Source organism: Palaemon carinicauda, chromosome 19 (genome assembly GCF_036898095.1).
Source record: "Palaemon carinicauda isolate YSFRI2023 chromosome 19, ASM3689809v2, whole genome shotgun sequence".
Taxonomy (NCBI): Eukaryota; Metazoa; Arthropoda; class Malacostraca; order Decapoda; family Palaemonidae; genus Palaemon; species Palaemon carinicauda.
In genome coordinates this window covers 21707526-21731998 of record NC_090743.1, presented here as the reverse complement: position 1 = coordinate 21731998, position 24473 = coordinate 21707526, and the positions used below count along the sequence as shown (strand labels likewise).

Sequence of the window (24473 nt, the reverse complement as noted above, 5' to 3'; positions counted from 1 at the left end):
AATCGTTTTAGCTATTACTTAAAGGCGGGAAATAGAGAAACAGAGCATGTAGAATTGTTTTAAGCTATTACGTAATGGCGGGAAATAGAGAAATGGAGCATGTCGAATTGTTTTAGCTATTACTTAAAGGCGGGAAATAGAGAAACGGAGCATGTAGAATTGTTTAGCTATTAATTAAAGACGGGAAATAAAGACAAAGGGAGCATGTAAAATTGTTTTAGCTATTACTTAAAGGCGGGAAATAGAGAAAGGAGCATGTAGAATGGTTTTAGCTATTAATTAAAGACGGGAAATAAAAACAAAGGGAGCATGTAGAATTGTTTTAGCTATTACTTAAAGGCGGGAAATAAGATTAGGATAAATAAGGACAGACTCTATATAGATAGAGATAGCAAAAGAGATTCTCTGGAATGGTCACCTCAAGTTATGAGCGATTTTGTTAGTGTTTGATAACTCATCGAGAGAAGATCGTGAAGAGATCACAATGATCCCCTTTTGATCCGTTACGGGATCTAAAGTGATTACCCAAGACAAAGGAGGAAAGAAAGAGAAGAAATAAGAAGGGGAGTTCCTTGGGTTCGCGCAGGAAGATTATAGGTGTTGTGTAAGGGGAAAAAAAAAGTTTAAGATCAAAGGGTTTAGTGGGGGTGGGGGTTTTGGGCTGAAGAAATGAGTGAGGGTAAGTTGAGTAGGAGGTATGTAGGTGTCTGGTTTTCATACAAAAGGAGAGAGAGGTTGAAAAATAAAAAATAAAAGTATTTAAGGAGAAGATTTAGAGAGTCGCAAAGGAAAAATGAGGTGGATGGTTTTTAGACAGACATTAGGGTAGAGTTGGGTAGAAATTGAATCGGAGAGAGAAGAGGGAGGTAAAGAAAGCGTTGGAGGGATAAAGAGGAAGGATGAGAGATGGTGGGTTTAGGGACGTAGGAGGAAGGTTTGTTTCCGTCGAAAGGTGATGTAACTCTTCAGACAGCTGGTGGGCCAGACGCAGCCCTTCCAGACATCAGAAAAAGATTCCCAGATAATGAAAAACAAGGGGCGGGGAAGGAGGTCTTCCTTGGCTGGGTGCCCCTCGAAGAAGTGGTTTAAAAGAACGAGCTGAAAAAAATCATGACTTGCTGATCCCAAATTTAGTTTAGAAACTTTGTACAGATTCCGGTCATACTCGTTAATTCATTTCAACTCCTTTCGCTTTCATTTTTCCCTCTTGCGTTGGGGAAGGAATTTGACTCTTTTCATTGGGGCCAGATACAGTTTCATAAACTGGTTTAAACGCATGTAGGCCCCCCCCCACCCCCTTTCGGTTCATCTTACAGCACTCTCTCTCTCTCTCTCTCTCTCTCTCTCTCTCGCTCTCGCTCTCGCTCTCTCTCTCTCTCTCTCTCTCTCTCTCTCTCTCTCTCTCTCTCTCTCTCGTATATCGTATTTCTATCGTCAGTGAAGTGAATTTTGGTCGAGTTTATGTGAATTGTTTGACCTCCTTTTCGAACTCAGACGTAATAGGTAATAGCTTCACTGAACAGTCATTCCGATGTATTTGCATTGCAATCTCAGTACGGTAGATAATTATAGACTTAGAGAGAGAGAGAGAGAGAGAGAGAGAGAGAGAGAGAGAGTATTGTACCTTAATTCTAAATTATACGTATATATCCCCTAAGGAGTACACTATCAAGTAAGTACTATATTTGACCTGACAAGTCAATACATAATTCCCCCCCCCTCTCTCTCTCTCTCTCTCTCTCTCTCTCTCTCTCTCTCAACCTGTTTATTTGAATAGATTGTCTAACATTTCAACCGCCAAGTTGTGCAACGTAACTAGTAATTATCATGTCCTTATCGTTGAGCACGCATTCATAGTTTACCGCGTTAATAAAGACATGAATGACACGCAAAGGAATCAGTTATTGGGTAGTGAAATAACCGATGGCATCAATTACCATCGATTTCCAAGTAATTAACATCAAGTACGACGTTCATTCCGCCCCTGGTGGTGCTCCAGCGCCCTGGAAGTCACTTCCCCAATGGCCTTTCCATTCGTCGTAAATCGTCGCCTGAGGCATTTTTAGATGAATGGGAGTCACGCCTTATTACCTGGCGGCTACTGACGACAAGGGCGCGGGCGGAGAGCATACTGGGGGAGGGGAAGGGAGACGCCCCTGTGATACGAGGGCGTTGCATGGTTGGGGTGGATGGGAGGTATTTCCCCCTTTAGCTCTAACCTCCCATAAACTTCCCCATCCTCCTCCTCCTCCTCCTCTTTAATTCACCATTGCATTTCTTTCATTATCTTCTATGACCTTTGACGCTGTGACGCTAGCTTTAGAAACCAATGAATCAGTCAATATTCTTCTAAAGATAGACAATTAGCGCATGTAATTCATGCAGTAAACTCAACGTTACACCTGGTAATTAGTAATGTTTGGTATCGTACAGCTGTATTTATTATGCGGATTAGGGCGAGTGATTCAATTTTTTTTTTCAATTACTGTTATTTTGTGTAATTAAGAGTTTAATCAATTAATTTAATTTGTATCTACTGTAGTTAATCATCCATTAATGGTATTCTTGGACTTAGGAAGTTTCTAGATTGTGTTGCTGATTTTAGATTTTTCAGAGAAGCTGGGAAATGAAGGACAATTTATAGAAGAGAGAAAGCAATAGAATTGATAATCTATATAATCGTCGATTGGTACTGGTGATATAAATTTGTAACGTAGGTTGAACCCATTAGCCCTAGCTGCACTTGCTTTTTTGTACCTCTACCATACCTTAGTTTTCGCTTCCTTTCTTCCATCTTACTCTCCAGTCTCTTAACTTTTATTCATACTCCAACTGCGGGGTTTTCCTCTAATTGCACATGAGTGCAAAATAGCCTCCCAGGCTCCAGTGCTGGGCATAATGCCCTAACTCATAATTTGAATCAAATCCGCGAATTTATTAACTATCTTGTCTCATACTGGTTTTTAAAGCAATTGTTTTTATTATCGTAAGGTATACTCAAACGTGATTGGAAAACATTAGCTATTGTTTGTTAATTATTCTCACTTAAAATCCATTGTTTATTTTGGTGCATAATGTTAAGGATTGTTTGAAGGTATTGATTATTTTTCATGTTTTGCATGGTAAAATTTATAAACATTTGCAATTAATTCAATTCGATATTTCTATTGTAATATCGGATTCAGTATGAAATTGAGGGAATGAAAATAGAAATATTTTAGGAAATTTTAGTACAAATTATTTATTTCAACATTCTTTCATGCTATATCTCACCTCCAGCAAACAACGTTTGGGAGATTTATTTAGGCACTTGCTTGTTTCCCTAATGGTATTAATACTACTAATAAAAGTCATTATAGCATATGTGTGTGTGTGTATATAATATATATATATATATATATATATATATATATAAAGGTAAAAATAGATGTTAAGATTAAATAAATTTATATTGTACATAAACTCTCTTGTCTGATGATTGTATTTCTGTTTATTGCGGTCACTTCATTCATCTATCTACCATTAATACTTTCTTTTCCATTACTCTCTTTAATATCACCTTCATTGCCGTAATATAGAAGCATATCCGATCGTAACTGTGCATAGAGAGAGAGAGAGAGAGAGAGAGAGAGAGAGAGAGAGAGAACACTCTCACCGTCGCTCAGAAGAATTTCGCAAGGTCGTCGAAATTCACTAAGGTAGACAGGCTTAGGTCGCTAGAAAAAGCAGTTTTTTATTTTTATTTTTTTTCTGCATACATTATGCCTTGTCATGATTTTGATTGATATCTATGTAAATACAATCTCTTTTCAAGTTATCTAAAGCGGATGCAAGTTACGATTCTTGGAAATTGGTAGAAAACAGCCCTAAAGAAATTAATGTAAAACATATTACCGTAACCGTTAAGTTAAAGATACTGACTACTGATACAACTTGTATTGCCAGTTCTTGTTCATCAAGATGGGTATGAGTAAAGGGAGTGTTTGGATTTACGTAGGCCCTGTATCTCTGATTAACCACAAAATTATTAATATAAAACATATTAATATATTTATACTCATTTCAGATATATTTTTTATGTACATTATATGTAATTAGTATGCAAATGGATAGGTATTGTTTTTTATAGAGGTTTTTTTCTAGGTTGGGCATAAATATTTACATCTAATATGCTTCAGTTATACTTGATACGACATTTGCAGTATTTTCACGATACATGTGTGAGTAGAGTATTTGATACGAATTGTCAAACATAACATTTGTGAATGCATTTATCTATGTATACCAGATATCCAGATATGATCTTTGTTATATTGATTTGTAACTATGTTCGAAAATGCATTACCTGAACGAATGAACAATTCTATCTAAATATACAGTAATATACTTTCAAGATTCACACGTACCTGGAAGCTATATTCTCCTCTTCTTTGTGATGGTCTCGTGTCAATTCACCCGATATTTTAACCTTTTGCAATCCCCCCCCCCTTACCATTTTTTTGGGTGAAGCACTGTTCCTTTAATTCACTGAACGTTGCTGCCAGGTGGGTCAGTGAGTGCCCTGATTATGCCAGACTGCTGACTGGTTCAGGTGATAGTAGGTGTTTTTGGATGGTAGAAAGTATAGCAAATTATGGAGATGATTATAGGGAGTTTTGCTTGAATTTGCTGGAGTTTAGGATTTTTTATTGTATGCTTAATGAGAGAGAGAGAGAGAGAGAGAGAGAGAGAGAGAGAGAGAGAGAGAGAGTGAGTTGTGATTTCATATTTATTAAATAGAGTTAGGTGTGAAAGACCACTTCTGTTAGGTGAATGAAAAAATTTTACCAAGTGAAGGATTGTTATAAAAAAGGATTATGATTAAGATAATATTTTTATATGCCTTTTAAAAAATTTGATGAAATTCGCTAACACGCCAATAATTAAGTTAATGTTTATATCTTGATCGATATCTTTTTGCCATTGTTGGTATCCTTCAGTTACTTTGACGACGCAAGTTAGTTAATCGATCAATCAGACCACAATTTCTTAGAATTATTTTTGTGAAACTCTACGACTTTCTCTGCCTTTCCAAAGTTATCCAACCACCGTATGTTTTCAGAAGAAATTTCGTCGTCACGTAAGAAAGGAAGTTTGTTATCACATTCCGAGCCCGAACTTACTGACATTCAATTGGTTTGCTTTGCCATTGCGGCACGTTCTCTCCTTATTTGCTCTTGTCTCTTCCTTTTTCTATTTACATTTCCTATTGGTTTTCGTGGGTTTATTGGTTATCGCCTATGTTTCTGTTATGGAAGTTTCAACCGTTCTCTTGACCCTTAGTTCGAAAAGGAGGGGTAAACGCAAGGTTAAAACCCCTTGACACCTAGAATAAAAAAGAAAATGGTATCGTAAATAAAACTTGTGGTGACCTACTGGAAACGTCCCTTCCTGGCGGTCTGCCGGAATGGGGTTAGAGTCCTGCTCAAGCTCGATAGTTTCTTGTAGTATCTGCAACCTCACCATCCTTGTGAGCTAAGGATGAGGGTTCTGGGAGAAGCGTTTAGGTCTACCTGGTGAGGCATCAGCACCCATTCCCTGGGTGGACAGGGGCTTGGGCGCTGATCATATGTATATATGGTCAGTCTCTAGGGCACTATCCTGCTAGCTAGAGCATTGTCACTGTCCCTTGTTTCTGCCATTCATGAGTGTCCTTTAAACCGTTTAAGCGTACACCACTATGCAAGGGCTTGATGCGAGCGGCAATAGATGAAAATGAGGTCGCAGAGCCACTGGAATGTGTGTATGTGTCTGTCTTTCCCAGAACATCTGTTTATAACAAGTGCGACAGGAAGTCTGTCTGTCTATCTGTCTCTCATATCTGGCCTGAAAGTTGCCGCTCCGCTAGGAATTCACTTGTTTTGTGGTCATGCACAGAAAGCCATGTTTATCGTGGCGTTCTTGAAGTCATTGATTAAAGTGTAGCTGTGCGAATTTGTACTTGCTGTACTTGGGGTGTCGTTTGTTTTCTCGTTCGCTTGTCCACTCAATTTCAGAGAGGTTGATTAAGGTGCTCGTGGACTCTGAGCGCATATATCTTAGTCTCTCTCTTACACTGGTATGGAGTGTTCACTTGCGAAGGACTTTACGTTGGTCATTCAAGGCCAGTTCCATGGTAAATATTTTATAGAATTGCAAACTGAGTTATACTTTTTGTTGTCATTTACATAATTTATTATACGTTGGTAATATTCATGGAGTGACTTAATCACAATGGATTTAATTATTACTATTTGTTTATTCTTAATTGTCGTGTTCAATTCCCATCATTCATTCTAACAGTTGATGAAATATTACAGTTAAAGCTAGGTACGCTTTATCTGTTTGAATCTTGCCGTGATATCACAGTGAAATTTCATGCTTTATAATTCACGGACAATTGGAAGGTACTCGAGTTCAAATACTTGGAGTATTGGAGTATTAAGGTAAAAAGGCAATAAGAACGAAGTTAAGATTTATCTTGCATGTGAACAGGGTAAAAAAGATATGAATAAGCAAGTGATTCATCCAGAGGAAATGCGACATCAACCTCAAGTCTTGGCTTTATAAGGAGAATTATTTGGCTAAATGTGTCTTGTTTTTTTTATGCACGCATGTACAGTACAGCATTCACTGCGAGTGATCAATACTTAGAAGAAATACCTATTATTGTTTATCCTCGTCTGAATGAAATATTTCACCCTTCTTAGACGTCTATTTTTGTTATATGACATATAAAGGTTGCTACTGAGACATTCTTAAGAATGTTTATTTATTTGTTGTTATTATTTTATTATTTTTATTTATCTTCAATAGTAATAATAATAATATTATTATTATTAATATTATTATTATTATTATTATTATGACGTCTTACCTTGTGCTTTACCAATTAGACATCTGGTATGTAATTAATTATATATAGTGCTGAATTTATATATTTTAATTGTAGCTGGATCTCTTCTTTTCATTAAATCGTATAATCTGACATACGTGAGATACAGCTACGTTTGTATTTGCAAGTGCAAATACAACTTGAGTACGTGACCCGTCAAAAATAACTGCTAAATGTTTAGAAACAAACCCCCTCCCCTCACCAGGGTACTACTACTCCCTCTCCCCCGCGCAAAGGACGGGGAGGGGGCGTGACCGGAGGTATGTGTAGTGTGTGGTATATATATATATAATATATTATATATATATATATATATATATATATATATATATATGTATATATATATATATATATATATAGCCAGACACTTGCTCTTTATTATATAGGAGAGATTATAATTGTTAATACTACCTGGAACAACCTTAGCTACAACGACTTAGTATGAGAGAGAGAGAGAGAGAGAGAGAGAGAGAGAGAGAGAGAGAAACCGCCTCCGAAATGAATGCGTCCCTGAGAATGTGGACCAGAAGGCTCACGTCGGTGGTGTGCTCGTTCGGATAGAGGCCGCGAGAGGAAGAAGGGCCTCTCTGGAAATCTCCGGGGATTGTTGCGCTAGACTCATGGCGGTTCCTTTCCGTTGACCCGAAATGGAGAAGAGCAATTGCCCCCCCTCTCTCTCTCTCTCTCTCTCTCTCTCTCTCTCTCTCTCTCTCTCTGGAAGGAGGTATTCCTAGATAGCTTTACTGCCCATTTACAAGGTTTGAGGAGATGAAACAGTTGTTGTTTATAGTTTAATTTCTTTTTCAAGTTGGCGGGTGTGATACTTTTTGCGTTCATTGGATTAAAACTCTTTGTGTTTATTAATGAATACGTCATTTGATATTCATATTTCCGTTTATATGAAAACAGAAATATATCTAATTCACAATTCGCTGAGGAAACCGAGGAGGTTGGGAATTTTTATTCTAATTCCAAGTTTTGCATTAGTAATATTATTAGTATTATTGCTATTTGTATTTTTCTTTACGAATGTTTTATTATTACATGATTTTTTTTCGTGTAAAAATTTCAACTCTGGAAAGTAGCTGATAATTTTGGAAATCATTGCAAGAATTCACAAGGGCCCTGGAAACATTCTTCAGTCAACTCCTGCAAGGAGTAAAAGACAACTGCTGTTAACGCAATAGATGAGAACATATCCGCCCTGCAAAAGACCTCTTTAACATACCTCGCTAAATTCCGTCATTTCGAAAGAGCATCGGCTCAAAAGCGTCTTTCTCAACGGAACACAAAACGTTAATTATATCCGTAATTCGAAATGTTTTGCAAAGCAAACTTTTGTTCAACGGTAATGGCCAAGACGCCTTCACTTTCCCTCTTGTGGGTCGGAGCTTTTGTTGGAGACGCTGCTGAGCTAAAGCGAGCTAGACTGTTGGGGGGGGGGGGGCAGAGGGATAAGGGAGAGGGAGAGAGAAACTTGGTGGAAGGGGGGGATAGCAGAAGGGGGAAGAATAGAGGGAGGGAAGGGTTGGTGTGAGTAGAGAGAGAGAGAGAGACTAGGCGACCTTGGGTAACGGGACCCCAAACCCCAACTGAGAGATGTGCGTCTGTGTGTTAATTTGCACGTTCGTGTATGCACAGTTATTCGAACGAATGTCTTTATTGGTTGATGCACGCTTGGCATATTGATGATGTTTCCTTTTAGAGTACATTATTGTAAGACAGTTTTTTTATGCAGATACGGTATATATGAAGATCTTAACACAGTCTTGAGATCTTGTCTCCTCTAAACCTAGCAGTCATACGGTACATCTATTGTAAAAGATTTGTGGGTAAATACTGCTCAGAAATTGTGAATGATTTTTTAAGGTAAAATGTAATTATTTATTGTGCTCATTGGCAATAGACCAAGGTTATTGTCTAAAATCAAAAGAAATGTCAGAATTATTTAGATATACCTGTAAACTGTTGGCATTCGTAGACTTATGTTGTGAAATAAAATACAGAAAAAGTGAAACCGCAGAGATTGCTATTTTATGAAATGAAAAAATGCAATAAGTTATCTACAGAGGTTGCTATTTTGTGGTACCACACTGAATATCCAAATAAAACTGCATAAACTGTCAGAGATATTACATGAAACTAGACTGAATATACCAGTTCCTCAGAGCACACAAGAGGCACAACTGACAGGCAAAGCAAGCACGCTCACTGCACCTGACACATTTCATGAGAGACCTTAAGGCGCGTACCAATAATTTCAGAGTAATTTATCAATTACATGTAATAACGGTGTGTACGATTTTGTATAATATGCAGGTTCTAAGATGCGCACATTTGTTTTTAAAATGTACTGATGTGGTTATTTTACCTTGAAATAGATTTCTGTGAGATTTTGCTCTCTCTCTCTCTCTCTCTCTCTCTCTCTCTCTCTCTCTGTTCGGTGTTAACAATTGTGTTATTGACTTCTTAGAAAACTGGAGACCATATTAGAGATAGCGCGAATAGGAAAATATTTGATTTTAATAAGAAGAATTAAAATGTCTTGATAATAACAAGAAATTTAAATGTCTTAATAAAGGAGTTTGGTGCTTAATCATCAGCCACAACCCCCTCCCCCCCTCTATTAATTTCAATACAATCAGTTATGGATATACCATTAAGATCTCTCTGCCGAAGGAATACTAAAGTAGTTTGCTCTGATATCAGATAACCCCCAATTTAATACATGACTAGGCTCATGTTGATTTGAATTCCATTCTCTGAAGTTTGATTATTATTGACCTACATTGAATTATTGAAATTATTCTTTAATTATATATGTAAAAGCCTTAAAGATCTCTATAAATTGAGTAGCCTTGGTTAAATATAATGTGATAAATACAGTTTAAACACCAAGTGAAACGCGATGAAATTTTGGAGCATGGTTTTATTTTTTTTTTTTTTTATTATGAAATTCGATAGCCGTGCTTTGAAAGACTTGTGAAATTCGATAAGGATGTGCATGCAAGAAATGCAATTGAGTTGGGAGTTATATAACAGATCCTTCTTTCTCTTACGGCACAAGCATCGAATGCAACCATCTTCATGTACGGGGGGAGTCGTGACTTGTTACCCAAAGGCTCGTGAACCAAGGACTAGAAGAATGTAGAAATCTTCTCGGTCAGCTGCAGATCAAGCGAGTCTCTCTCTCTCTCTCTCTCCTCTCTCTCTCTCTCTCTCTCCGAAGCACATACTCAGACACAAAATGTTTTTGTGTGTGCATGTAAGTTTCAAAGTAGATCCTGCGCTTAATTTGTTAGTTATTCTCACACCTTTCTCAAAGATGTATACATGGTATCAAGTATTCATAGGTGTTATTATTAATACATATATGTATATATGTGTGTATGTATATATGTATATATATATATATATATATATATTGTACATTCTAGCAGTAAAATATACCGTTTGTATATAAGTATTTGAAATTCTCTCTCTCTCTCTCTCTCTCTCTCTCTCTCTCTCTCTCATGAAAAGCGTTTTGTAATGCACTTGCATTTAGTAACCGAGGCTGCCAATTGGCCTTCGGTCTTGTTCGATTAGATCTTGAGTAACCCAGAGTGGTATGAGTATTAATTGTTCGTAAACTCGGCCTTTCTTCCAACGCTCATGGCTGCAGGAGCTTTTGGGGTATTTCTTTCCAGGTCATTAACTTATTCTTTTAACTTCTTTTGACTCTTGGTTTCTTTCTTCAGTGGACTAATTCCTTCGTTCTTTTCTTTTATTTCTATTTACGGTTCTTGTGTCAGTCGCATTTCATCTCTCTCTCTCTCTCTCTCTCTCTCTCTCTCTCTCTCGATATATATATATATATATATATATCCATGTAGGTAGTAGGTTGACCAGAGCACCAGCCACCCGTTGGGATACTACCGCTAGAGAGTTATGGGGTACTTTGACTGGCCCGACAGTACTACGTTGGAACCTTCTCTCTGGTTACGGTTCTTTCCCTTTGCCTACACATACACCAAATAGTCTGGCCTATACTTTACAGATTCTCCTCTGTTCTCATACACGTGACAACACCGAGATTGCCAACCAATTCTCTTCACCCGAGGTGTTAACTGCTGCACTATAATTGTTTAGTGGCTATTTTCCTCTTGGTAAGTGTAGAAGAGACTCTTTAACTATGATGAGCAGCTCTTTTAGGAGAAGGACACTCCAAATCAAACCATTGTTCTCTAGTCTTGGGTAGTGCCATAGCCTGTGTACCGTGGTCTTCCACTGTTTTGAGTTAAATTTCTCTTGCTTGAGGGTACACTCGGGCTCACTATTCTCTCTAATTTTTCTTCTTGTTTTGTTAAAGTTTTTATAGTTTATATAGGAGATATTTATTTTAATGTTGTTACTGTTCTTAAAATATTTTATTTTCCTAGTTTCTTTTCCTCACTGGGCTATTTTCTCTGTTGGGGCCACTGGGCTTATAGCATCCTGCTTTTCCAACTAGGATTGTAGCTAAGAAAGTAATAATAATAATAATAATAATAATAATAATAATAATAATAATACATATATGTATGCGTGTACTGTATATAAGGTAGATGAATTATATATATATATATATATATATATATATATATTCTTTGTTTATTTGTTTATCTCATTCACAGCAACTAAATAAAGTAACAAAACGTTTTAAAGTGATATTAATGAGGAACAAGTTAGTTTGTTATATTCATTCCCTCTATAGATTTCACTTTTTGATATAAGTAATGGGCAAGTTAGCGACAATGAGGATCAAGTAATCTGTCATTATACTGTACTGGTTGTACTACTTTTATTTCACTTTTTCCCTTATTTCTTCTTTTCTAACTTAACGTAATTTTTGGTGAGTTTTGTTGGCAAATAGGTCTGCCCCATACTTCCCATTGTAAAGCATTTCACTTTTAATGCATTTCTTGCTTTAACTCTGGAGTTTAGATAACAGTCGTCTCTTTTTCTCTCGTTAAATGCTGTTGAGACTCTCTCTCTCTCTCTCTCTCTCTCTCTCTCTCTCTATCTATATATATATATATATATATATTACAGTAGTATAATCTCTCTTTTGTGTGGAGTAATGGCTGACTCTGTATCCCCATATTGGCTGATGGACTTCCTCTCCGCTGTCCTACTTAAGCTGAGCTATGTTAATCCCTTTTGTAAAGAGATGTTTCCAGTGAGTTGACATTTGAAAGAACGAGTTATTGCCTAACGAAGCCAGAGGGCTCGCCCAGAATCAGTCGTCCAGGGAACTCGTCCTGACGAAGCGAAACTTCCCATGTTAGCCCCGATCACGGCCTATACCTAGACCGTGCCACCGATGTCGCTCACTTTTGCTCGGATTATTTGTCGTCGGCAAAGTGTGTCAGAAAGTGGACAGATGTTGGTTTGTTTTTAATATCGTCAGGTGGAGTAGGTTGAATGCATGATTATTTTTATTGTCGTCTTGTGATGGGAAAAGTGTTTGTGGAGGAAAGTGACTTTCTAGTTGTTAGATGAAGTGGTCTGGTGGCTTTGACTTTGATATGAGAAAGAAGAGCTGGTTGTAGTTTTTAAGGATTAAAAATATAATCTTGGGAAAGTAAAGAGAATGACTTTTATTGGTATGCACACCTTTGATTGGAATGGCATTATTAACACCACTTACATGGGCGTTTTAAAGTTAGTCATAATGTCAATTGACGTTTTAAGATCTCAACATGTATTCTCGATTGAGTTTGTAACGGTGTTTCCAAAAAAGAAATCTAGATTTTGTATTTTGTCTCTCTCTCTCTCTCTCTCTCTCTCTCTCTCTCTCTCTCTCGAATTAAAAAATAATGTGTAATTCAGAAATAACAGGGATAGAATGGAGGAAGGACTAGAAAGGGTTGGATAGTTAGAAATACGTATTAAAAGGAAGCTCTTCAAAAGAGTGCTTTCTAGACGGGTGTAAACGGTGAAGCATGCATTGTGGCATTCAATAAGTTGCTGTTTAGCCATCTGTGTAAGTGTTCGAAGCATCTAATATTTGGAATACATTTCCTGACAAGGGTTCATTTGCGTTACAACATTCTTAAAAGATATATTTGTTTATAAGTATTGTTTTTTTTTTTTTCCTCTCTCTCATGGGACTAACGTGGTGTTGAGACCGACTTAGCAGCTAAGAGTCAAAGAACAGTCAATGGAACCTTAGTTTCTGGGCCCGGGTTCGATTCCACGCCCGACCAAAACTATTTTCTTTTAAATTAAGTTGAATCCCCCTTTGATGTCCGATCCCGAGATAGAGAAAATCCAAATATTAGGAGTAAAATATATGGCAAATATGAATATGGAAAACAGATCTAAAAATGTGCAAAATTATCATATATATATATATATATATATATACACACATATACAAGCACAGTAGTCCTACATAAAGCGCAAATTCAGTTAACAGACTGGAGAGTATTATAACAATGAATATAATCATCATTTATAGTATCTGTAATATGTTTATGGGTACTAAATAACCTACCGTATGCGTTATATTAATGTAAAGCACGGCAAAGAATTACCTTAGGCTACTGTGTTTGTATATTTTGATAAATAAACATGTAGTACTTTATAATCTATTCTGGTGCTCATTTTTGTTGATGCCTCAACGTGAAATTTTCAATAATTCTAGAATTTATATATCTATATTGAAATTTACATGGTATGCTATTTCCAGTATACATTATTATTATTATTATTATTATTATTATTATAAGCTTAGCTACAACCATAGTTGGAAAAGCAGGATGCTGTAAGCCCAAGGGCTCCAACAAGAAAAATAGCCCAGTGAGGAAAGGAAGCAAGGAAATAAATAGATCCCAAGATAAGTTACGAAAAATCAAAATGAAATGTTTTAAGAACAGTAACAACATTAGATTAGGTCTTTCATATAAAAACTATAAAAATTTAAAAACAAGAGGAAGAGTAACAAGATAGAATAGTGTGTTCGAGTGTACCCTCAAGCAAGAGAACTCTAACCCAAGACAGTGGAAGACCATGGTACAGAGGCTATGGCACTACACAAGAATAGAGAACAATGGTTTGATTTTTGAGTGTCCTTCTCCTAGAAAAGTTGCGAACCATAGCTAAGGAGTCTCTTCTACCCTTACCAAGAAGAAAGTAGCCACTGAACAATTGCAGTGCTGTAATTAACTCTTGAACGAAGAATTGTTTGGTAATCTCAGTGGTGTGATGTATGAGGCCAGAGGAGAATGTGGAAAGAATAGGCCAAACTATTCGGTGTATGTGTAGGCAAAGGGAAAATGGGCCATAATCAGAGAGGGATCCAATGTAATACTGCTTGGCCAGTCAAAGGACCTAAGGGCCTGAGTTCAGGCATATCTGTTTGGGTTAGGAATGAATTCTTTCTCGATAAGGATGTTAACTGTGTTTAGCTGTAGTACTACACTGTCATTGTTTTTAATTCAGTCCATGGCTATGATCTCTATCTCTCTTGCATGGTCACACACATTTGTATAAATATATATAACACAGACACGCACACACACACACACTATATATATATATATATATATATATGGTAAAATCCACAGGAAACAGAAAAGGAAAGGAACAGGTACCAAGCGCTTACGTGTATTACGTACACTTCTTCGTACCCTGAAGAAGTGTATGTAATACACGAAAGCGCTTGGTACCTGGTCTTTTCCTTTCCCGTTTCCTGTGAATTTTACCCTTTAATATCTGTCACTTGCAGTTTTGTGACTGATAAGTAATATATTATATATATATATATATATATACAGTATATGTGTGTATATATGTATGTGTGTGTTTGTGTGTATGTATGTATGTGTGTCTGTCTGTTAGTCTGTATGTGTGCGTACTTTGTGGTTATATGGTTTGACGTTGGATTTTAGTTGTACAGTACTTAAAGATGTACCCTTTCTCCTTATTCCAGTACAGTGGTCATCTTATGAGCACCGCTAGTCTTACTGTCTTCACATACTCGTGTTTGTGTTTGCGTTCTATGTAATATCATTTGCAAATTTTATATGTATCCTCATTCAATAGCATTTCAGGTATTATTACCAAATAGGATTTTATAGTCATTCAACTGTTCATATAACACCCTTTATTGAATCACTCTCTATCACTAACAAATGCCTCTCTCTCTCTCTCTCTCTCTCTCTCTCTCTCTCTCTCTCTCTCTCAGCAAGTCGGACGAACCTCATGATTCGATTATGGTGTCCTTGAATTGCATCGTCGGGTATATCGAACCCTTTACATATCTCTCCTTGGTTTGTGGGGAATAAAGGGATTCGCGCGACAAAGAAAAATATAAAAGTGAGATCTAAGCTTTAAGGAAGTCTGACGTCATCGAAAGAGAGAGAGAGAGAGAGAGAGAGAGAGAGAGAGAGAGAATCTAGTCGTCTTGAAAACTGTAAATAGTTTTGAAAATACGTAAAGAATTTACGGTTGTAAATTTTCAAAATATTTAAGGGATAATGAGTTACAATTATATTTTCTTGGGATACCGAGAGAATAAATATTGACAATTATTCATGACGATTATATTTAAATGCTTTTTGTTTTTCTTAATGCTGATGCTCATTTCCTTTCCAAGTCGTGGGACTCTCTACCTGTTCTTGTTTTCCATGCTTCCTATAACCCAACGTTTTTAAAGAGACGTGTATCTTATCCTTCCAGGGAAGGCTCAGCTCTTTCTCCGGGGGGGGGGGGGTTTGTTAATTTTTTTTCCAAAATAAGGCATTTTGTGGGTGAAAGTATCGATGATGACATATCTTTCACATTTCTTCATAATGTGTTTTTGATTCTGGAGCTTGGTGGGTATAAGCCTTAAGAAATGTTGAAAGGGATTGTGTATCGCCATGATTAGCAAAGTTGTACTAGTTAGGGACATTCATACTAGGTTGGTTTGCCGTGAGCGACCGAACAAAAATCTCCCACCCACACCAATCGGTACTGGCCAACGTGGTGATGAAAACTGGTCAAACCCCAGACGTGAATAAAGATATGTCTGAGGTCTTTGTCTATGTGTGTGTGTGTCAGGTTCTATGAGTAGGTGATTACCGGGAAAAGTCCATTTACTGCCAAATGAAGGAGGTGCCATCAAGAAAAAATACTCCAGAACCACACAGAAATCTCATCGACAGCACGTCGATCCTTCTATACCATCATGCAATTTGTGCCATTTAAATTTATCTCAAAGATTATATTAATTCCGCATTCGTCAGTTGCAATCATCGTTTTGAATCAGTGTGGACAGGCGAAGGCCAACTTAAGGATTCCTGTCTTTAGAGTCTGTTCACGTGGTATATAATAGTAGTGATGGAATTTCATTGTGCTGTGTTATAGGGGAGCCTGAGAAGTAAGCGTATTATTTAAATACTACTACTAGACAAGCCACATCTCTAGTTGGAAAAGCAGAATGCTAGAATCCCTAAAAACTAAATTTAGGATTCTATTAAAGAATAGCCTAGGAAGGAAGGTGTGTTTTAAATATTCTCGATGAACATCCATTGAAACATTTTTGTATAAAAAAAACTTGATATATCTGCATACATCAAGGTAAAAAGTCATAGGTATAAGATTAAAAGAGGTAAAAATAAACTAACAGTTTGTTTTGGACTGGAGGAAAATCATACTGAAAAAGATGTGGTAAATGTAGCCATACTATGGTTGATAATTTACAGATTGAAGGGAGAAGTTGTTGAAAATTGTTAAGAGAAATTACCTTTCCTCGTATCTCGTTATTTAGTTAGTTTAACAGGATGTCGTTACACAACTAATGACGTTATAATTCATCAGGCACACACATACATACACACACACAAACACACACACACATATATACACAGTATATATATATATATATATATATATCATCATCAGCCGTTACGAACCAATTACAGAAAAAGTCCTCAGACACGTCTTTCTTCTCCGGTCTGTTTATAGTCTTTCAATTGTCAGTTTATATCTGCAAATTTTCATAGTTCGTCAATACATGGTCTTCTCGTCTTCTCTTCCTCCCCTGTTTCTTTTGTAATTTCTAGGGACACATTCTGTTTATATATATATATATATATATATACATATATATGTATATAATATATATATATATATACACACACAAGTGAGTGTGTATACTTACATGTTTGAGTGAGTGCGTCCGATAATTACCTCATACTTTATGCATATTGTCTGTGTGGTGGTGGTGTTTTTTTTTTTTTTCTTTTCTTTTTTTTTGCGCTATAATACGTTTAGATCTGAATAAGGTATGAGTCGCATGCGAATTTTCATATGGTGATCTGGTGAATTGAAGAAGTTATACCTTTAATATCGGGAAAGGTAGAAAATCATAGAATTTGAGCTGTGTTAGCTGAACAATTATCAGACTATATGTTACTGTATGTTACGAAATAAAGATTTTCGGTAAGGTAAAAAAAAACTCTGTTAAGTTAAAAGGTAAAGAGTTTAATTAGCCACAAAAATGAAACAGTGAATTGTTTACCCTTTTACCAACCATTATTTGATTTTCGTTTGTATTATTATATCTCCCCCTCCCCCAAGCAACCTTGTCTTATTCTTTCCCAAATTGGATAGAGATGTTGATTCTCTTTAGATTGGAAATTCCACAACATTATTAGTGTTTCGTCAACACATAACAAAACGTATTTGTCCTACTTAAGAGCAATTGTATGTTTGATAACCTTGAGTCGTTATTAGGTAACTTTCCTTTTGTTTTGCTTTTCATCGTGAACTAATCGTCGCCGAAATTTACGTAACACAGGATTCCGTTCATGAAATTGAGCCTAGGTCATCTCTTGCTTGGCTGCTCACGAGTTCAGCTCGTGTGAAGTATTTGTACATACCTGTTTAAAAGCGACTTCTTGTCTGGAGCTGCGGTTTATATTTTCATCTGCGGTTTTGTGTATTTTTCGACTTTTCTGTTCATGTAGAGTCGTTTTGATGATTTAATTACATGAGTTTGCCGATAAACTTTGCTTGGATATATATATATATATATATATAATATATATAAATATATATATATATATTATATATATGTACTGTATATATATATACATACATACATATTTTATCCCTTTCTGAATTGGAATACCTTTAAGTGGTGAAAGGGTTTCTTTATCGCCATAATCAGCAAAGCTTGTACTAGTCAGGACCACCCATACTAGGTTGGTTTGCTACGAACAATCAGACTAAAGTCCCCCGCAATTAACAATCTGCAGTGCCCACCCCCGAACATGAATTGACATATCGAGGTCTTTGTACTGCAGTGGACTAGAAATGGCTGCATTTGTCGTTGTTTTCTTTTTGTGTGTGTATATATTATATATATATATATAGATAGATAGATAGATAGATAGATAGATAGTAATAGTATACTATATATATTATATATATGTATATATATATATATATATATATTTATAAATGTATTCCCATTTGCCTTGATGTGGAACAAACAGATGCCTCACATTATCTCCTTAAAAGACAGATGAATCTGTAACTCGTCTGGATGCTTATCTCCCTTCATTGTCTGATCGCATGGGTGTGGTATGGTTTCATTGTGTATTCAATATTTACGATGCCATAGATATTAGGCAATGATAACAGTATGAAAGGCCGAGCTGGCGGGTGGAACTGAACTCCGGGAGATGGTTGTGTACCGAAGCTTATCGATGGATGGATTTTTTTTTTTTTTTTTTTTTTTTTTTTTTTTTTTTTTTTTTTTTTTTTTTTTTTTTTGTAAAAAATGTGGCGCAGAAATGCAATATGGAAGTAGGTGTGAGGTGTGTGTTTTTTCATTAATTCAAATGCAGTATGATAGTTTGAAGGGAAGTTTTTTTTTTATCAAGTAGAATTCTGAACTTTATTAATGAGGCGCTTTTATTCCTAAGCTACTTCAATCTTCAATTTTAAATTCGCCATTAAAAAAGTGTGGAGAGTTTGTACAATAGCTAACGGAACTGTTAACTTAATTACCTTATTTTTTTTTATCCAACCATGAATGAAAGTAGAAAACATGAAGAATGAAAAGTTTAGGTAACTTTCTCTGCAGCAAGAGATGTAAACCTTATAATTCAGGAGTAAATCCGTCTGGAAACATAAGAATGGGATTTTTTTTTTAGTATTTTTAGTAGTTGATAAATAATGTAATTACTAGTGTATGAAACGTAACTTTGACATCTATTGGAGATTTGATATAGAATTGTGTGTTTTTATTGGTTTTTAAAGTGATTACATGTAAAATTTATAACGTTAGTAATTAGCATAATTTGTGGTGTTGCTATAAATTTGCGTTTAGATTTTTACGCACGCACACGAACGTGTAGGAGAGAGAGAGAGAGAGAGAGAGAGAGAGAGAGAGGGAGGAGAGAGAGAGAGAGAGATTTGGCTATAATTTAGTATACACTAACATATCACAGACATGGATAAGGACATGTATGGACAAAAATCGGCTGTATTTGTTGTCCTCGGCCATTCAAATATTATTTATCACTAAGAGTTTTATGGACACGGAATAGGAACAGATCGGAATAACTCTACCCAAAAAAATAAAATTGGGGATATCTTTACCGAAAGACAATGGGACAATTTCTGAAGTTAGTAAACATATATTTTATAAACGGCTCACGTGAAATGGAGCTATGGCAATTCGCCCGCGGGCGTGAGTGCGTGCATGCGTGCGCCGCGAGTCGTCATCTGAATGTTCACACCCATGGACGCATTACACAAGAGGCAAGGACACATTCCTGCGGTGCTCCGAAGTGTAAATTAAAAGTTTGGATGAGAGAAGGAAAAATTCTCTCTCTCTCTCTCTCTCTCTCTCTCTCTCGCCGTATGCATAGCTGGGAAATATGTGTATAAACTTCTTCCAGGTATGTAAGAACACAGATACACACACACACACACAATATATATATATATATATATATGTATATATATATATATATGTATATATATATATATATATGTATATATATATATATATATATACATATACATATGCATGTATATATGTATGTATATATATATATATATATATATCATAGCTAAAGAGTCACTTCTACCCTTAGTAAGAGGAAAATAGCCACTAAACAGTTGCAGTGCAGTAGTTACATTCGTTGAAAAATGTTTCTTTGACAAAATACTCTTAGAAAATGGTTGTTCTCACAAAGTACTATTAAAAACTGGTACTTTGATATTTAAATTTAATTCAAAAGACCATTTTTGATACTATATATTCTTCAGTGGAGTACCTATGAGATGATGCAACTTTTTGACAAGTTGCAACTTTACATTCAAATCTGGAACCAAATCTAACTGCTACGAGTTTACATGATTACAATCGTTTTTGAAATTCAAACTGCAAAGGTACGAGAACTATACTACGTTGATTTATATATATATATATATATATATATATATACACACATCAGTGTACGCAACCCGTCAAAAATGACGTCTAAATATTTGGATAGATGTGCACGCACGCACGCAAAGATTTAACCCTTCCCACTCCCTGGACTAGTCTCTCCTCCTACCCATGGGACGGAAAGAGGCCGTCTAGCTATACGTCTGAACTTGACCGTAAAGAATATATATATATACATACATATACATATATATATATATATGCATATATATGGTGTATATATATATGTATATATATATGTATATATATATATATATATATATATCTATATATATATATATATATATTTATATATATGTATATATATGTGAGATTATATATATATATATATATACACATATATGTAAACTACAACCAAACACTATTATATAGGGGAGGTAAACTCTCTCTCTCTCTCTCTCTCTCTCTCTCTCCTTGTCAGGCCATGCGAGACGATGCATGGATGTCAGTGCCAGTCAAGTCCTCATCTCCTCACAAACAGTTTTCTTTTCAACATCAGAAAATGAGTCCAATTGTTAATTGCGCGCAAGATGACGAAGGTTTTATACTTGCTCAATTTGCCATTGCTCGAAAATAAGTACAAGAATCTAAGGTTCTAAGAGTTTATTTTAGTGCTCGACGATATGTTTATTTTATATATTCTTTTTATGTCTGGGTTATTCATCTATTCGATAGTTCGTATTTTTATATTTTAGTAATTTTTATTTTTTTTATTTTTGGTCTTTGTTCTCAAGTGAAGAAAAATTTATGAAATTTTATATGATTATTATTCACAGATTTCCTGTTACTTTTTTCATAAGGAAAATATGTAATTGTAGAATCATAGGTATCAGTAATAATTAATAAAAAATTGAAAATATAATTTATCTTAGTGATTGAATAGACGAAAGTATGAAATATTCAAAGATAAAATCGAGAATATGTTTAACATCAAAGGTTGCCTTTGATTTAAGTCTCTTTGAGATTCTGTCACTCATTTGATGTATGCGGGATCTTTTACATTTCATTGTCCTTCGGTTTTTAAAAGAAAATATATTTTTTTAATAGTAGTTCCAAGTTTTTTATTGAGAGGATTTATGGTGACAGGTAACTCGTGTAAATTTATCCTCAGCTTTTCTGCGCTAATGAAAAGAAATGAAAAAATATTTTTTCATTTGATATTTTTCATTAATAGGAATTAGCATATTTGCAGCTTTTCTTTAGCTTAAATCTGTCAATTTCTCCAAGTAGAAGATTTACAATTTTGCATATGGTGCAAATTTAATGTTTTAATAAGGAAAAGAAAAATTTGACTTGACGGCTAAATGAATGACAACTTTGCAGTATAACCGAAGTTGCAACTTACCAAAAACTTGCATCATCGCCGAACTGCAGCTTGATTGTTCAAGTGAATTTGCAACTTGCCAATATGTTGCATCATTGCTAAATAGCAACTTAACTGTAAGGTGAAGTTCCATATAGCTAAGTAGCATCGTATTTGTACAAAGGAAGCCTAAACTTTGAAAAAAAAAAATGTATGAATACTGAAGAGCAACTTAGCTGTAGAAGAAAAGTTGCAAATTGCCAAAAAGTTGCATCATCTCATAGGTACTACACAGAAGGGATGTATAGTATCAGCAAGGTCTTTTGAATTAAATTAAAAATATCGACATTATATTTCTCAAGCAGAAGCAGACAGCTACCGACCCAAGGCACATACCATGCACAGCAAACATAATTTACGTGCGATCTCATTAACGAGTACGAATGAGCATCCACACGTGCGTCAGTACACATAGCCATTCGCGCGAATGATGGGTGAGCGCTGCGGATGACCTACATCGTGTCCGCAGTGACCTCAGAATACAAATGCGAATTCGTTGAAGGCGACGGAAAACGCCGCTTTTGTGTTCAACCCCGGCGGTGGTCATGCTCTCCAAGGTAGTTTGTGGTTGCCTCTGGCTAGGGAAAAAAAAGAAAAAGATTTCTGAAGTGTCCCGTATGTGTATATAGAGAGAAATGGGAAAGGAGGCTTTAAAAGAGGCAAAGAGTGAATTGAAGGGAATGTTTACATAGAAGCAGTTGCAACCTTTTCAATAGAGAGAGAGAGAGAGATTTGTTTTGGCAAAAAAAAAAAACAAGTTTTTTGGGCTTTATCAGACAGAATTTATCTATTTTTGATATTTTAATTATTTCAAGAAACAGATTTTATAAATAAGATTTAAATTTGTGTTAACCACGACTGTTATATAAAAATTTATATTAGCCTATAATTTTATATATACATTTTATATTTTATTAGCTTTTACACAAAATTTATTTTATCCTATATTTTTTATATATTTACTTTATATTTTATTATTAGCTTTAACATAAGTATTTTTACCTCCAGAGTTTAATCCAGCCAGCTCTATAAGAATCGAGCTTAACTCTTTGGGCTGGCGAGTCTCTCCCCCTTTTGATAATAAACATAGATGGAAAAAAAATGATAAGCAGACATGACTCCTGTCGGAAAGGACTGAGTGGAACTAGAAGTAGTTGGTAGATTCCATAAACTGATGGGAAATGATGATGGATGAGAATGTCTGTTACAAATGAGATGCGCTGTTCTTGCTCGGGGTAGAAGGAGAAAGTTAACAGACATGAATAACAGAAATGTTTCTGTGGATAGGAGTGTTATGTTGGAGAGCGAGGTGTCTCTTTTGGGTGGAGGAGGTGTATAGCCTTAAAAGAGAGATCATGATATTTTTTTAATAGAAAATGTACAGTCGCTATTTTTGTCTTTGTACGTGTGCTCTGTCGTTCGTCAACACTTTTTGTCTGCGGTTATAAAAACAAAAGCTAAGAGAAAATGGTTTATTTTGTTGTTTTCTAACGGAAGATTATTATTATTATTATTATTATTATTATTATTATTATTATTATTATTATTATTATGAACAGCCAGTAAATTGATTATTATTATTATTATTATTATTATTATTATTATCACCAGCCAAGCCCCAACCTTAGTTGGAGAAGCAAGATGCTATAAGCCCGAGGGCTCCAACAGGGAAAAATAGCCCAGTGAGGAAAGGAAATAAGGAAATAAATAAATGATGAGAACAAATTAACAATAAATCAGTCTAAAAACGTAACAACGTCAAAACAGGTATGTCATATATAAACTATAAAAAGACTTATGTCAGCCTGATCAACATAAATGTGTTTTATTTGGTCATCAGAAAAGCATTTGCAACAAGTTTGAACTCCTGAAGTACCACCGATTCAACCGTCAGATTTGGAAGGTCATTCCATAATCTGTTCATAACTGGAATAAATGTTTTAGAATACTGTTTATTATTGAATCTTACGATGAAGAAGGCAAGAATGGTTAAATGAACAGCATAACTAGTACTACTCACATGATGTCTGGGAGGATCCGAATCCAAAAGATGGTTATGATAATGAAAAATGCACATGCACAAAGTACTAACTGAACAATGGTGTCAGCGATTAAGATCTAAATCAGTAATAAGCAGTTTAATAGACCTCAAGTTTTTGTACAACAAATTAAGATGAGAGTCAGCAATTGAAGACCAGACAAGAGAACAACATTTAAAACGTGATAGAATGGAAGAATTAAAACATTTCTTCTGGATAGATTGATTCCGCGAAAATATTGAAAGACTTCAATAAGCTATTTTTTAATATAATTGAAGAAAGGGGACAGGGTATGTTTCCCAAAAACAAATTTGCAATCAAGAATCTCACCTATACATTTAAATGAGTTGTATATAGCCATATATTGTCAATGCAAAGATGTAGATGTTAAGGAAATACTTGCAATCTTACTCTGAATTTTGTTAGGGTTCAACTTCATCCCCATAATTTTCACCAACTTTAGCTAGATTTCTATTGAGGGATTCAGCAGACATAGGTCTAAATTCAGGAGATGGAATAGATGTAAAGTAACATCATCTGAATATGCAACAAACTTGTTTTCTGTGGCAAACAACTCATATGTATGTATGTATGTATGTATGTATATATATATATATATATATATTGTGTGTGTGTGTATGCATATATATATATATATATATATAATGTGATCTATAA

At 35.4% G+C, this 24473-nt stretch overlaps 1 protein-coding gene across 1 annotated transcript in view; it reads left to right on the top strand.

Moving 5' to 3' along the window:
- LOC137658514 (terminal nucleotidyltransferase 5C) overlaps positions 1 to 24473 on the top strand; it is a 543056-nt gene that overhangs the window by 437149 nt on the left and 81434 nt on the right. The gene's annotated exons all lie outside the window — the stretch shown is intronic.